Source organism: Oncorhynchus keta, chromosome 1 (genome assembly GCF_023373465.1).
Source record: "Oncorhynchus keta strain PuntledgeMale-10-30-2019 chromosome 1, Oket_V2, whole genome shotgun sequence".
Classification (NCBI taxonomy): domain Eukaryota; kingdom Metazoa; phylum Chordata; class Actinopteri; order Salmoniformes; family Salmonidae; genus Oncorhynchus; species Oncorhynchus keta.
In genome coordinates this window covers 43868690-43882823 of record NC_068421.1, presented here as the reverse complement: position 1 = coordinate 43882823, position 14134 = coordinate 43868690, and positions in this window count along the sequence as shown.

The following is a 14134-nucleotide window of genomic DNA, read 5'->3' as shown; positions in this document are numbered from 1 at the left end:
TGCTGGGTTGTTGCCCTCCTACGGCCTCCTCCACGTCTCCTGATGTACTGGCCTGTCTCCTGGTAGCGCCTCCATGCTCTGGACACTACGCTGACAGACACAGCAAACCTTCTTTCCACAGCTCGCATTGATGTGCCATCCTGGATGAGCTGCACTACCTGAGCCACTTGTGTGGGTTGTAGACTCCGTCTCATGCTTACCACTAGAGTGAAAGCACCGCCAGCATTCAAAAGTGACCAAAACATCAGCCAGGAAGCATAGGAACTGAGAAGTGGTCTGTGGTCACCACCTGCAGAACCACTCCTTTATTGGGGGTGTCTTGCTAATTGCCTATAATTTCCATTTGCACAACAGCATGTGAAATTTATTGTTAATCAGTGTTGCTTCCTAAGTGGACAGTTTGATTTCACAGAAGTGTGATTGACTTGGAGTTACATTGTGTTGTTTAAGCGTTCCCTTTATTTTTTTGAGCAGTGCATATAAAAAACTACAAAACCTTATCTACATCAGGATTCAGACCCTTTGCTATGAGACTCGAAATTGAGCTCAGGTGCATTTTTGAATAATAAATATTTTTGCCAAAATGTCTAAAAACCTGTTTTTGCTTTGTCATCATGGGGTAGTGTGTGTACGTTGATGCGGGGAAAAACGATCTCATCCATTTTATAATAAGACTGTAACGTAACCAAATGTGGAAAAAGTCAAGGGGTCTGAATACTTTCCAAATGCACTGTATCTGACCTTCTCAGTATTGATTTATAGAATTTTGAACGTGTTTGTTCGACCTACAGGTTGCCCTAGGCTATGACACTGGAATGTTCTACCAGCGCTTTACAAAAACGTAGATACCCAAGGGTGCACTGTCTCAAACGGTAGACATATCTGTCATCATTACTTTTCACAGGTTGAGGGAAAGCAAGAGAGAGAGAGAGAGCAGACCCTGTGCAGTGTAGCAGTTTTAACAGGGCTTTTGCCTTCCTAATGGCCAGTCAAACATGTTCCCTGGTGTTAATGCCTGTGTAAACCACTGCTAATGTGTCACTCGTGTGTGTGTGTGTGTGTGTGTGTGTGTGTGTGTGTGTGTGTGTGTGTGTGTGTGTGTGTGTGTGTGTGTGTGTGTGTGTGTGTGTGTGTGTGTGTGTGTGTGTGTGTGTGTGTGTGTGTGTGTGTGTGTGTGTGTTTGCGCGTCCGCACTTGTGTGCGTACTGGTTTTAATGTACCCATCACAGAGATGCGGAGTAAGACGATTCATTCAAGCTGTAAAGCTTCCTAGCAGAAATGAGCCATAGCCTCCACACTCTTCTCTGCTCTCCTCTGCCCAGATGACCCATTCCAAACATCCCCCGTGACACTGGTCTGTAATGAAGATAGATGTGTGCTGGTATCCTAGATACTACCCAGGTGTTACAGATCATAGTGCCATCACTTATAACGGTGTGGTGGTGTGAGCAAGGCCATTGGATTTAATTGTACCTCCAATGTTTAATGTGCCTTTAATGTGATTTGATTTGGCGCAGAGAAAATCTAACTAGGGCTGTCAGAGAAATGGTTTCCTTGGCGAGTAACGGTTCCTTTTCCATTGAGTCAAGGTGTCTTCATTGAGCAGTACCAGTAGGAATATAAAAAACTACAAAACCTTATCTACATTAGGATCCAGACCCTTTGCTATGAGACTCGAAATTGAGCTCAGGTGCATTTTTTAATAATAAATATTTTTGCCAAAATGTCTAAAAACCAGTTTTTGCTCTGTCATCATGGGGTATTGTGTGTACGTTGATGCGGGGGAAAACGATCTCATCCATTTTATAATAAGACTGTAACGTAACCAAATGTGGAAAAAGTCAAGGGGTCTGAATACTTTCCAAATGTGCTGTATCTGACCTTACCAGCATTGATTTAGTAGGAATTGTACTCCGAGAGATGTTAACAGATGTTACGTGGAGAGTTTGGAGATGTCTTTATTGGCCTGACTCACTTCCAGGTGTGTGTGTGTGTGTGTGTGTGTGTGTGTGTGTGTGTGTGTGTGTGTGTGTGTGTGTGTGTGTGTGTGTGTGTGTGTGTGTGTGTGTGTGTGTGTGTGTGTGTGTGTGTGTGTGTGTGTGTGTGTTCGATTGTGGTTCTTCTTACAGATGGGAGATTTGAGTTTCACCGCCTCCGCCCGTTTGATTAAAACATTACTCTGATTCATCACATCTGTCTCATCTGCACCTGGAGGCACTAGTTTGTCCCACAGAGCTCATTTTTAACAACATCTGATACATGATGTTGCCAACAGTAGGATACACACACACTCTCCGGGAATGATCAGTCTGCCTGGCGGCCTATTTGCCTAACGAGGCTTGTTATAGGCTCTCGTTATAAAATATGTATATGCCCATATGGAATTATCTGGAAAAATCGGGGGAATCAGCAGCAGCTTCACACTAAGTGCACCTGCTCCCGTTCTCCATAGCGAGTGCTTTTCCATCGCGGAATGCTGCAGTCAAACATAAACCGTCATCGCTGCCAAATTAGCAATAACACTTGGGTAGCTCTGTTTTGCCTCTGCAGCATTCTGTTTAGCTTTCACCTTTTAAGCAGTCATGTTCTGGACGCATTGAATGCATTGATTGGTAGACACATTTTTCAGCCAATGGTTGTTGGGTTGTGGTAAGAGTTTGTTTCTTTAAACCTACCTTCATGTAGCTCAAGGTTTGTCATTTGAATGGGCTGGCCCCTTTCGCTTTTGAGGTACAGGCCAAAAAGATGCTGTGAAACAATACAATATGGCCTGCACTTTGAAATACTCAAACGCACTCGGTACCTTTGTCGTAGCAACAAGACTGTACCAAAACATTTGATGTGAAGCATTTCCATCACGTCAGCCATGTTCTCATACCAAACACGTCGGGACGAAAAGCTAAGACCTCGACCCCTTTCCCTTGATCTGTCCTTCCCGTCCCACTATCTTTCCCCCATGCCCCCTGGCACCATGAGAGGGGGGTGTTTCAAGTCTACTGCCCATAAAACAAAACACAGTGACATCTTTTAAATAAACACCACCCAGACAAAGCAATAGAGAAGGGCATGGGCCATGGAGAGAATATGCACGCAGAACCAGGGAGGCCAGCATTAATATACCAACTACCACACCGATGTCACAACTCTGACATTATTTACATAGCCCCCATATTGAGATAGATTGTTGCCTCTGTGTCTGTTGGAGTACTGGGCCTTTAATGTACGGGAGCTTATGAGTAAGCTGAGGATAACAGTAGAGGTAGAGTACGTTAAACCTTCGCCTGTTGCTCCAGGGTCATAGGGTTTACTCTCTGACATGTTTAAAGAACATACACCATTTCAAAAAAAAAAAAAATGTTTCACCCCCTTTTTCTCTCCAATTTCGTGGTATCCAATTTGTTAGTAGCTACTGTCTTGTCTCATCGCTACAACTCCCGCACGGACTCGGGAGAGGCGAAGGTCGAGAGCCATGCGTCTTCCGAACCACAACGCACGCTGCGCCCGGCCCGCCACAGGAGTCGCTGGTGCGCGATGAGACAAGGATAGCCCTGCTGGCCAAACCCTCCCTAACCCGGACGACGCTAGGCCAATTGTGCGTCGCCCAGGAACATACACCATTGATTGGTATTTATTGATGTCTTTCGTTTTTACTGTTATGCTTGCTTGGTTGAAGAACAAACAGGTTAGGTAAGTGGTCTGATGGCTGAGTACCGCATGATAACAATCTCCAACCCACATAATGTGACCTTGTGAAGTATTATTTGAGTTGAATCCCATTCTCAATGCATCATAGTGACAAACCTCCATGAAGGCACTTTGGTCTTGAATTTCGTAACGTTCCACTGTTACAGCTGACCTACTCTGTAATGGGTTCAGTGCCTGTCCGGATACTTCGCCAGAGACCAGAGCAGAAATAGACACTCGAAATGGACTAGAGGAAATAAACTGTGGAATTGAAGCCTTTGAGAGACGTGTTTTTATATTACAGACGTTAAATATCTCCCTGAAATGATTTCACAAGAGCCCTGGCCTGGGACGTCAGCGCTGTTGGTAATAAACTAAACACCAAAAGGACTTTGTGAGCATCTCAGATTTGGCCGCACAGAGACGGTCCTCCTGGCCCAGGAGTTAGCCTGGGAGGGGGGACGAAAGGGCAGAAGAATGCTGCTGTTTCTTTGAAGCCCACTCAGTGCTCTGCTCTGCTCACTCAGAGATGGTGACATCTCACCTGGAATCTGCTCTCGTGTACTAAGGTTGGTGTGTTGTGGCCTTTTTGTCAGAGATCGGAGTGGAAGCTCGTCAAGGTTTGAAGCAGCAATAAATAGAGCAGACATCTGGTGATATGTGCAGTCTCTCACTCATGCAAGCCCACACAAGCACACACACACAGACATGCACACCCGCGAGCACACACACACACACACACACACACACACACACACACACACACAAAGGCAGATGTTGGTGAGCCATACAGCCATTAACCACAACAGGAGCGTGGTATGATGCATCAATGGTATGATGCAGACACAACTGCGCGGCTAGACGTCTCGAGCTCCTATCTGGCTAAGGGGAGAACATTGGACTGATATTGTTCATAAAGGCCACCGGACAGCAGTCCTTTAACAGTCGATGTTGAGGTTAACGATTGAGGCTAGACAGGAATGTAAGAAAGGATGTGGGAATGTCACTCAAACTGCTCCAGATGATCCCAGAGTGGTTTATACCCTCGTACATACCTGACTGACCGTAGCGTCTTCGACCCCGGACTGAATGTCCTCTAAAGAAGAGCGGTGATTGGATGTACATATTGTTTCAGTGACATCAACCGAGGTCCCTTTACGTGGGTAATGTCCCTCTGTGAAATCGTTCAGTCAGTTTTGATGAATTGACTTTCTAATGGATATTACAGTGGTTTCAGTGTACAAACTCTCAAACTCATTAACTTTTTTTGTCCCAATACCTCAGTTTGCCACACTGCCTGACCTTTCGGGAAATCTGAGTCGAGTTTGACGATAAATCCAACAAGTAGCACTAAAAGGTATCACTATTCATCATAAAGTCATTGAACATCCAGCCAATTTCTTTGCTTCTGGCCCCTGTGTTTGTTCCATCTGGGTCAGGGTTGCGTTTAAGATAGATTCCCCTGTCGAGTTAAAAAATAGTTTCCCTGCCTCGGCTGACTCAAAATCAAAACGGGCCCTCAGTCAAGATGGATGATGTGGCACATGATGAGATTGACTTGTATGAAATGTTGACCACCTCCTATCACAGACAGACAGGAATGAGGAATGGCCATTGCTATGAACTCGTGAGTTTAACATCCTTTATGGAGATGAATGGAAATCGGTGTGTTTTACAGTCTACCGTCAGCGGTCTGGATTGACTTTCACCTCTCCGTGATTTCCAGTTGTGAATTGACAACAGTAAACCGGCTCGTCTGGATCTGGTTCTATGCTTGACAAGCAGTCTTTGGTAACATGTAACTGGAAGTGGGCTCTTATGAAATGTTATATTACCTGAAATGTTATATTACCTATATAAACAGATCCGGTAGCACTTTATTTGGGTAGTCTGTCGAGCAACTACAGATGGACTATCAGGGACATCTCAACTATCTACTAGCCCTAACATTAACTCATCCTAGCCCCTTACCCCTTACCCTAACCTAACCTTAGCAAGCAGTTGCTTTAACAACAGAGGGTGTGACCATCTGCAGATCATCGACAGATGGACAATTCTGACTATCCAAAATAAATTGCGGCCATATAGTCATAGCATACGAATGTGGATTTAGTGAAGGATTACGAAACTGTATAGTAAAGCAACGAGCTGTGCCATATTCACAGTGTATTAGGACGGCTCCCACCTACTTCTTTTGTCGACAACACGTCTCTTTTTAGATGTTTACACAACATGTGCTGTCGATGATGTGGCCAAGCAAGTCTGACTCAGCATTAAAATGTCATTTTAAAAGTCCCTGGTTTACTGGACACTTCCCTCAGCTCAATTGATTGGCTAATGTCCGAAAGCACAAGGTGTAATATAAAGAGGATCGCGGTTTAATGTAGGAGGTTTAATCATGGTTTAATATATTTAACATTGTGCATTTCTGAATGGCACGAATAGGTGATAAAATGTCATGGAGATTGATTTCAAATTTTGTGAGAATGGATAAAGAAAGAATTACACCTCATCTGCGAAGAGCGTTGATGGTAGAAGGGAAAATGTGCTTCGATGTGGTCCCAGTGTCTCTTCTGTAATTGAAAGCAGATCGTTATTGGGGACACAGAGATACTGTAGATTCTCAATGTTTCCAGCATTATGGAATCTTCCAATGACAGACATTCCAGTTTGGGGAGAATGTAAAGCCACAAGGGACTGTGTGTTTTTTCTTCAGTCTGTCTGGGAACTGCAGTTGGACTATTCTGGACATGAATATAGTTTTGTTCATGGACTTCCAAAAATACATTTGATCAAAAATTGAAGTAAATGTTGTCAACAGTCTTTCCCATTTCGGTGGTGAGATCTGTTCTGTTATTGAGGCTGTCCCGAAGAAAAGCCGTCTGGTTGCTTAGTTTGCTATTAGGTAGATAAGGATCAGGGTTAGGCTATAAGTAATGGAAATATTAAATACTTTTCCTGGTTGAATCAGTTTGTGCGTGCATGCGCGAGTGCATGTCTTGTTGCGTGTTTGTGCATAAGAACGACATGGGGTCAAATGTGGTATCTTGCCATGCCCAACGAGAAGTAACTTCCTGTAACTGAGAAATCCCCCCCCACCTCTCTCATTCCTGACCCTAATGGTGCCTTGAGATGAACTGGCGTTAACATCCAGACTTCACAAGAGGCAGTGCAGCACAGAGGATCAACCAGTTCATTTACCACCTGGTTGTTGTACAAGTCTTAACATTAGCCCCTTGTCAACCAGCGGTTGACACAAAGGAACACTGAGCAAGTGCCCTCTTGGTTAGGGGAAGACCCCTGTGATGGAACGCATATTGTGTTCCTCCATAGAATACTGGCATGATTCAGCCAGGCCAGCCTCACCATGTCTAATTCAATAGCAAAACATAATGCAATTTAAAAAAACAAAAAACAAATGCAGTGCTCCCAACAAGCAGAGAGTGTAATCAAAATAACATGCTCTGGGTATAACAATTACCTCATCTGGGAGTACACTTTGTTATGGACAACAATGCACAGTGTGACGACTTGGATTCCATATCCCATGTTCGCCTGATTAGAAACACCAGAGAGAGAGAGAGATAGAGAGAGAGAGATAGAGAGAGAAGGCGTGACATGATGTAAAACAGATCCTTCCTGAGAAATTGAGCTCACAACGGGTGTGTTTACACAGACAGCCATGTTCTGAAATTCTTTTGACCAATCACATAAGAGCTTTTGATCCGATTGGCCAAAAGACCAATTAGTGAGAAAAAAGACCAGAAATGGGCTGCCTGTCTTAACATAGCCAGAATGACCCCTAGGGTTTATAGGTTTAGGTAGGTATGTGATGTGTAAGAACTGTAGGGAAATGCCAGAAATGCCCCCCCACACTAATTGGTCTTCTGACAAATTAGATGAACAATTTTGCCAATAATTGGGCAAAAGATCAGAATTGGGCCACCTGATTATACCAAACATTAAGAACACTTTCATAATATTGAGTAGTGCACCCCCCTGTGGGTGTATGAGAAGTGGACGTGCTGGTTTTGGGAATCTATATCTGTTGACCTGGTTGGTTGATTGTCAAATATTCACATTTTACATGGAAGGAGGCGGATATTTTTGGAATCCTTGAATATTACTGAGGAAGTAAAGAGTGAGATTTAAGAAATCGGCGAAGAAAAAAACGAAACAATTGAGTGTCAGTAGTTTGGGCTAAAGGTAGGAATGGGGTGAGAAGCAAAGATAAGTTGTTCAGAACAGTTGGATTTACCACAGGTGGTTGTTTGTGACTGTATAAGGCTGCATTTACAATTTACAGAGGCATCCTAATGCTGATCTTATTCCACTAAATTGGTCTTTTACCAATAATTACACTTGTTTCTTCAAACTAATTCAACTAATGAATGATTAGCAGCATGTTTAGATACTGATATTTAGATACTATTATTAAATGAATGGGTTTGGCTTGTTTGATAATCATAAATGTACCATGAAAAACATTATACCTTTGAGGCAACAACACAAAGTCAAATACTTGCAATGAAATTGAAGAAAATTGTATTTGTCACATGCGCCAAATACAACAGGTAGACCTTACAGTGAAATGCTCACTTACAAGTCCTTAACCAACAATGAAGTAAATAAACAATAAAAAATAAAAATAAATAACATATAATTAAGTAGCAACAACAGTGGCGAGGCTATATACAGAGTCAATGTGCGGTGGGGCATCAGTTAGTCAAGGTAATTGAGGTAATGTGTACATGTAGGTAGAGGTAAAGTGATTATGCATGGGTGATAAACAGAGAGTAGCAGCAGTGTAAAAAATGGGGGGTGGGGTGTGGACAATGCAAATAGTCCGAGCAGCCATTTAATCAACTGTTCAAGAGTCTTATGGCTTGAAGCTGTGAGGGGAACGGCACCTCAGTACCTCCAGGCTCTGATCAGGCCCTACACCCAAACAAGGGCACTGCGTTCATCCACCTCTGGCCTGCTCGCCTCCCTACCACTGAGGAAGTACAGTTCCCGCTCAGCCCAGTCAAAACTGTTCGCTGCTCTGGCCCCCCAATGGTGGAACAAACTCCCTCACGACGCCAGGACAGCGGAGTCAATCACCACCTTCCGGAGACACCTGAAACCCCACCTCTTTAAGGAATACCTAGGATAGGATAAGTAATCCTTCTCACCCCCCCCCTAAAAGATCTAGATGCACTATTGTAAAGTGGCTGTTCCACTGGATGTCATAAGGTGAATGCACCAATTTGTAAGTCGCTCTGGATAAGAGCGTCTGCTAAATGACTTAAATGTAAATGTAAGCTGTTAAGAAGCTATTAAGAAGCCTTTTTGACCTAGACTTGGCACTCTGGGACCGCTAGCCGTGTGGTAGCAGATAGAAGTCTATGACTAGGGTGGCTGGAGTCCTTGGCAATTTTGGGGCCTTCCTCTGACACCGCCTAGTATAGAGGTTCTGTATGGCAGGAAGCTTGGCCCCAGTGATGTACTGGGCTGTACGCACTACCCTCTGTAGTGCCTTGCGGTTGGAGGTCGAGTAGTTGCCATACCAGGCAGTGCAACCAGTCAGGTTGCTCACGATTGTGCAGCTGTAGAACCTTTTGAGGATCTGAAGACACATGCCAAATCTTTTCAGTCTCCGGAGGGGGAATAGGCTTTGTCGTGCCTTCTTCATGACTGTCTTGGTGTGTTTGGACCATGTTAGTTTGTTGGTGATGTGGACACCAAGGAACCTGCTCCACTACAGCCCTGATGATGAGAATGGGGGCGTGCTTGGTCCTCCTTTTTCTGTAGTCCACAATCATCTCCTTTGTCTTGATCACGTTGAGGGAGAGGTTGTTATCCTGGCACTACACGGCCAGGTCTCTGACCCCCTCTCTATAGGCTGTCTCATCGTTGTCAGTGATCAGGCTGTTGTGTCGTTGGAAAACTTAATGACAGTGTTGGAGTCATGCTTGGCCATGCAGTCATGTGTGAACAGGGAATCCAGGAGGGGACTGAGCACGCACCCCTGAGGGGCTCCTGTGTTGAGGATCAGCGTGGCAGATGTGTTGTTTCCTACCCTTACCACCTGAGGGTGACCCGTCAGGAAGTCCAGGATCCAGTTGCAGAGGGAGGTGTTTAGTCCCAGGGTCCTTAGCTTAGTGATAAGGTTTGAGGGCACTATGGTGTTGAACGCTGAGCTGTAGTCAATGAATAGCATACTCACTAAGTTGTTCATTTTGTACAGGTGGGAAAGGGCAGTGTGGAGTGCAATAGAGATTGCATCATCTGTGGATCTGTTGGGGCGGTATGCAAATTGGAGTGGGTCTAGGTTTCTGGGTGTTAATGTGAGCCATGACCAGCCTTTCAAATCACTCAAAGTGCTATGGGTCGGTAGCCATTTAGGCAGGTTACCTTGGTGTTCTTGGGCACAGGGACTATGGTGGTCTGCTTGAAACATGTTGGTATTACAGACTCGGTCAGGGACAGGTTGAAAATGTCAGTGAAGAATCCGTCTGGCCCCACAGCCTGTTTAAAGGTCTTGCTCACATCGGCTACGGAGAGTGTAATCACACAGTCACCTGGAACAGCTGGTGCTCTCATGCATGCATGCTTCAGTGTTGCTTGCCTCAAATTGAGCATAAAAGGCATTTAGCTCATCTGGTAGACTCTGGGTTTCCCTTTGTAGTCTGTAATAGTTTGCAAGCCCTGCCACATTCTACGAACGTCAGAGGCGGTGTAGTAGGATTCAATCTTAATCCTGTATTGATGCTTTGCCTGTTTGATGGTTCATTGGAGGGCATAGTTGGATTTCTTATAAGCGTCCGGGTTAGAGTCCTGCTCCTTGAAAGCGGCAGCTCTACCCTTTAGCTCAGTGTGGATGTTGCCAGTAATCCATGGCTTCCGGTATGTCCATACGGTCACTGTGGGGAAGACGTCATCGATGCACTTGTTGATGAAGCAAGTGACTGATGAGGTGTAGAGTCCTCAATGCCATCGGAAGAATCCCGGAACATATTCCAGCCTGTGCTAGCAAAAACAGCCCTGTTGCGTAGCATCCGAGTCATCTGACCACTTCCTTATTGAGAGAGTCACTGATACTTCCTGCTTTAGTTTTTTCTTGTGAGCAGGAATCAGGAGGATAGAGTTATGGTCAGATTTGCCAAATGGAGGGCGAGAGAGAGCATTGTATGCGTCTCTGTGTATGGAGTAAAGGTGGTCTAGAGATTTTTTTTCCCTCTGGTTTCATATTTAACATGCTGGTAGAAATGAGTTCAAATGGATTTAAGTTTCCCTGCATTAAAGTCCCAGGCCACTAGGAGCGCCAGTTCTGGGTGAACATTTTCCTGTTTGCTTATGGCCCTATACAGCTTGTTGAGTGCCGTCTTAGTGCCAGCATCAGTTTGTGGTGGTAAATAGACAGCTACGAAAAATATATATACATCTTGGTAAATAGTGTGGTCTACAGCTTATCATGAGATACTCTAACTCAGGCGAGCAAAACCTTGAGACTTCCTTAATATTACATTTCGTGCACCAGCTGTTATTTGCAAATAGACACAGACCGCCACCCCGTGTCTTACCGGAGGCAGCTGTTTTATCTATGTTGGCTAATAGGACTGATGGTAGATGGGGTTTACTCACTCGCCTAAGAATTCTCAGAAGGCACTCCGACCTCTGCCCCCTTTTTCTCTGCCTTTTCTTCAAGAAAATTCCGGAGAAAGCAGTATATCCTTCGTGTCGGACTCATTCAATATATATATTTTTTTGTCTAGTTCGAGGTGAGTAAATCGCTGTTCTGATGTCCAGAAGTTATTTTCGGTTATAAGAGACGGTAGCGGCAACATTATGTACAAAGTTTAAAAATGTGCGAAAAAAGGAACAAAATAGCACAGTTGGTTAGGAGCCCGTAAAACGTCAGCCATTCCCAACTCACACCAAACAAAAAAAAGTAAAAAAAATGTCAATCACTTGATCAGTTTAACCCTTCTGCAGCTGCTTTTAAATTGGCCCTTGAATTGCATCATCGTCATAATCATCAAGGATGAGTGGTTATTTCAACTGGGAACGAGGTCAAATCATATCCGTGATCTTCTGGTCGGCACGATGGAGCTCTAGAAAGATGCCTGAGTTTCCGACTTGGATGACCGTTTAAAGTTATTTTCCCCCAGTCGGATCTCATCTCGTCGTTGTTCCCAATTCCAAGTTGTTTTGAATGCGGCATATATTCCGGGTTGAAATCACACACTGGAGAAGTGTCATTCCCTAGAGCAGGGTTTGTAGTGCTAGGGCAAAAACCAAAACGTGCACCTGGGGGCCCCAGGACCGAGTTTGGGAAACTCTGTTCTAGAATGGGCAATCAGCAAACATTCGCCAGGCCCAGACATGTTGCAAGTGTTACTTTAAACTCACTCCTCTGGCTGCTGACTCTCTTTGGGTTTGGTTGGCCTAAAATGATTTTCTTCTATCTTTTTCTCCACACAAGAGTTAGAAGGGATGCATATTGCAAAAAGGAAGTGTGTGTACACACACACACACCATGTTAAGTTCCACACTGGTTTGATTTTAGGCACAAATACGTCACTCAAGGCAGTAATGTACAATGGTTGAACCAGAAACATGTGTGACCTTCCCACCAATCATTGTGGTTCATTCAGTGATTTACTGTATGTTCCACCACATTATTCAGCTACATACCTCAGGATACGTCATACAATGTTTGTTTCTTAACTGAAACATGTTGAATTAATGTGTTTGAAACTCATGACAACAAACAGTACAATGCCTGTGTTTATACACCCTGAAATAGATCGGATAAGATTGGTCAAAAGACCAATTGGTGAAAAGAAGATCAGAATTGGGCTGCCTTTGTAAACACAGCCATAGCCTTTAAAATGTGTTTGCAATGTATTCCAAATATTTGGCACCCTCTGAAGTTGACAATGTCGTCAGAACAAATTATTACTATACAATTGATTATTTTAAGAACTTTCAAAAACATTTTGATACAGCCTTTTAAAAAACAATTTCTTGACTCCTCCCTGGCACACATTACCATTTGTGCGCAACAGAAGCGATGACTAAATAGTTCCCATTTCTGCCAAGTTATCCTCCCCTGCATCCAGTCCTAGCCTCTCTCACTCTGCCCAATGCCCCAGACCACAGGCCCTAGGAGGAGTAGCTGCCAGACTCAAACAGTTGGATGACATGGAGCCTCGGTGTTTCCAGGGAGGTGGTGCCAAGGCGGTCGATCCCAGTGCAGGTCACAAACACCCCGGCATTGGGAAGGCTGGGAGCCCAGGCTGGGACCAGGGCTTGGGCCTCGGGCCCCAGGTTGAGTAGCACCACAAAGTGGAAACAGCCCAAGGAGCGCAGGAAGGCGAGGGGTCGACAGGGGTCGACGAGGGGAACAGGGTGGAGTTGGAGGTGTAGGGGGGGGGGATGTGGTGTTGAAGGGGAGGAAGGGGAAGCTCCCATAAATGAGAGATTCTTCTCTGAGGCGACAGCGACTGAGGGAGTTGAACAGAGCCAAGGCAGAGCATTTGAGCTTCCTCTGTTCCTGAAGGATAGAAGGGAGGAACAGATCAAAGGAAAAAATAGACCTGTCATTCTGAGAGACTTTCTGTGGTATAAACATAAACCACGTGCCAGAGGTCGTAGAACCACGGAGCTCAGATGTGGTAATACTGTAGGTATGTGAAGACCAACAAGCGTGATATTATTTTAGACTAAAATAGCCCATTTGGACTACAAACCCCAACTGAGTCGTTCAGTTCATTGGTCTTATCTGCCTCATGTTCCCAGCTCATTTCTGCAGACACATTCTTCACCACAGAAAGAAAGCGATTCACTGGTGTTGCATTGTACTAAAGTATAAGCACATCAGACACAGTTAGTCTGTATTGCATCCCTAGAACCCAGGTCTCTTACTGGTGAACGGGCTATTTCTTCTCCGTACTTGACAACAGGTGATTCAGGTAGTGTCATCATCTGAACCAGGAGTATTCTGTGCAACACAGGTGATGCTTAACCGCCCACCTGGCATCACACACACCCTATTGATGTCATTTTGCCAATAAGGAGTTGGACACCATCCTCGCTAGCCTGTGAAAGAACGATCAGAAAGAATGTCGGGTCATTACCGTCCAACTGGGCCAAATTTTGCCGTGGGATGTTGACAGGTGTCGCTCCACAGCAATGGCCACTTCCTGTCAGGACAGGAGGTGATGCACGTGCGGCAGCAGTGACATCATAACTAGCTCCACCAATGAGATGTTGGCTGATGGGCTAGAGGTATTCAGGGCAGGTAGAGACTGTTTCACCACTACAATCCTACACAGATGACACACACAGGTTACATTCCAACTTCAATCACAACTACTTTGCTATAAAACATTAACTACATATTCCTCAATTCTAACAGATTCCTTACATATATCAGACTATATTAGTAACTAAACAAAAATAG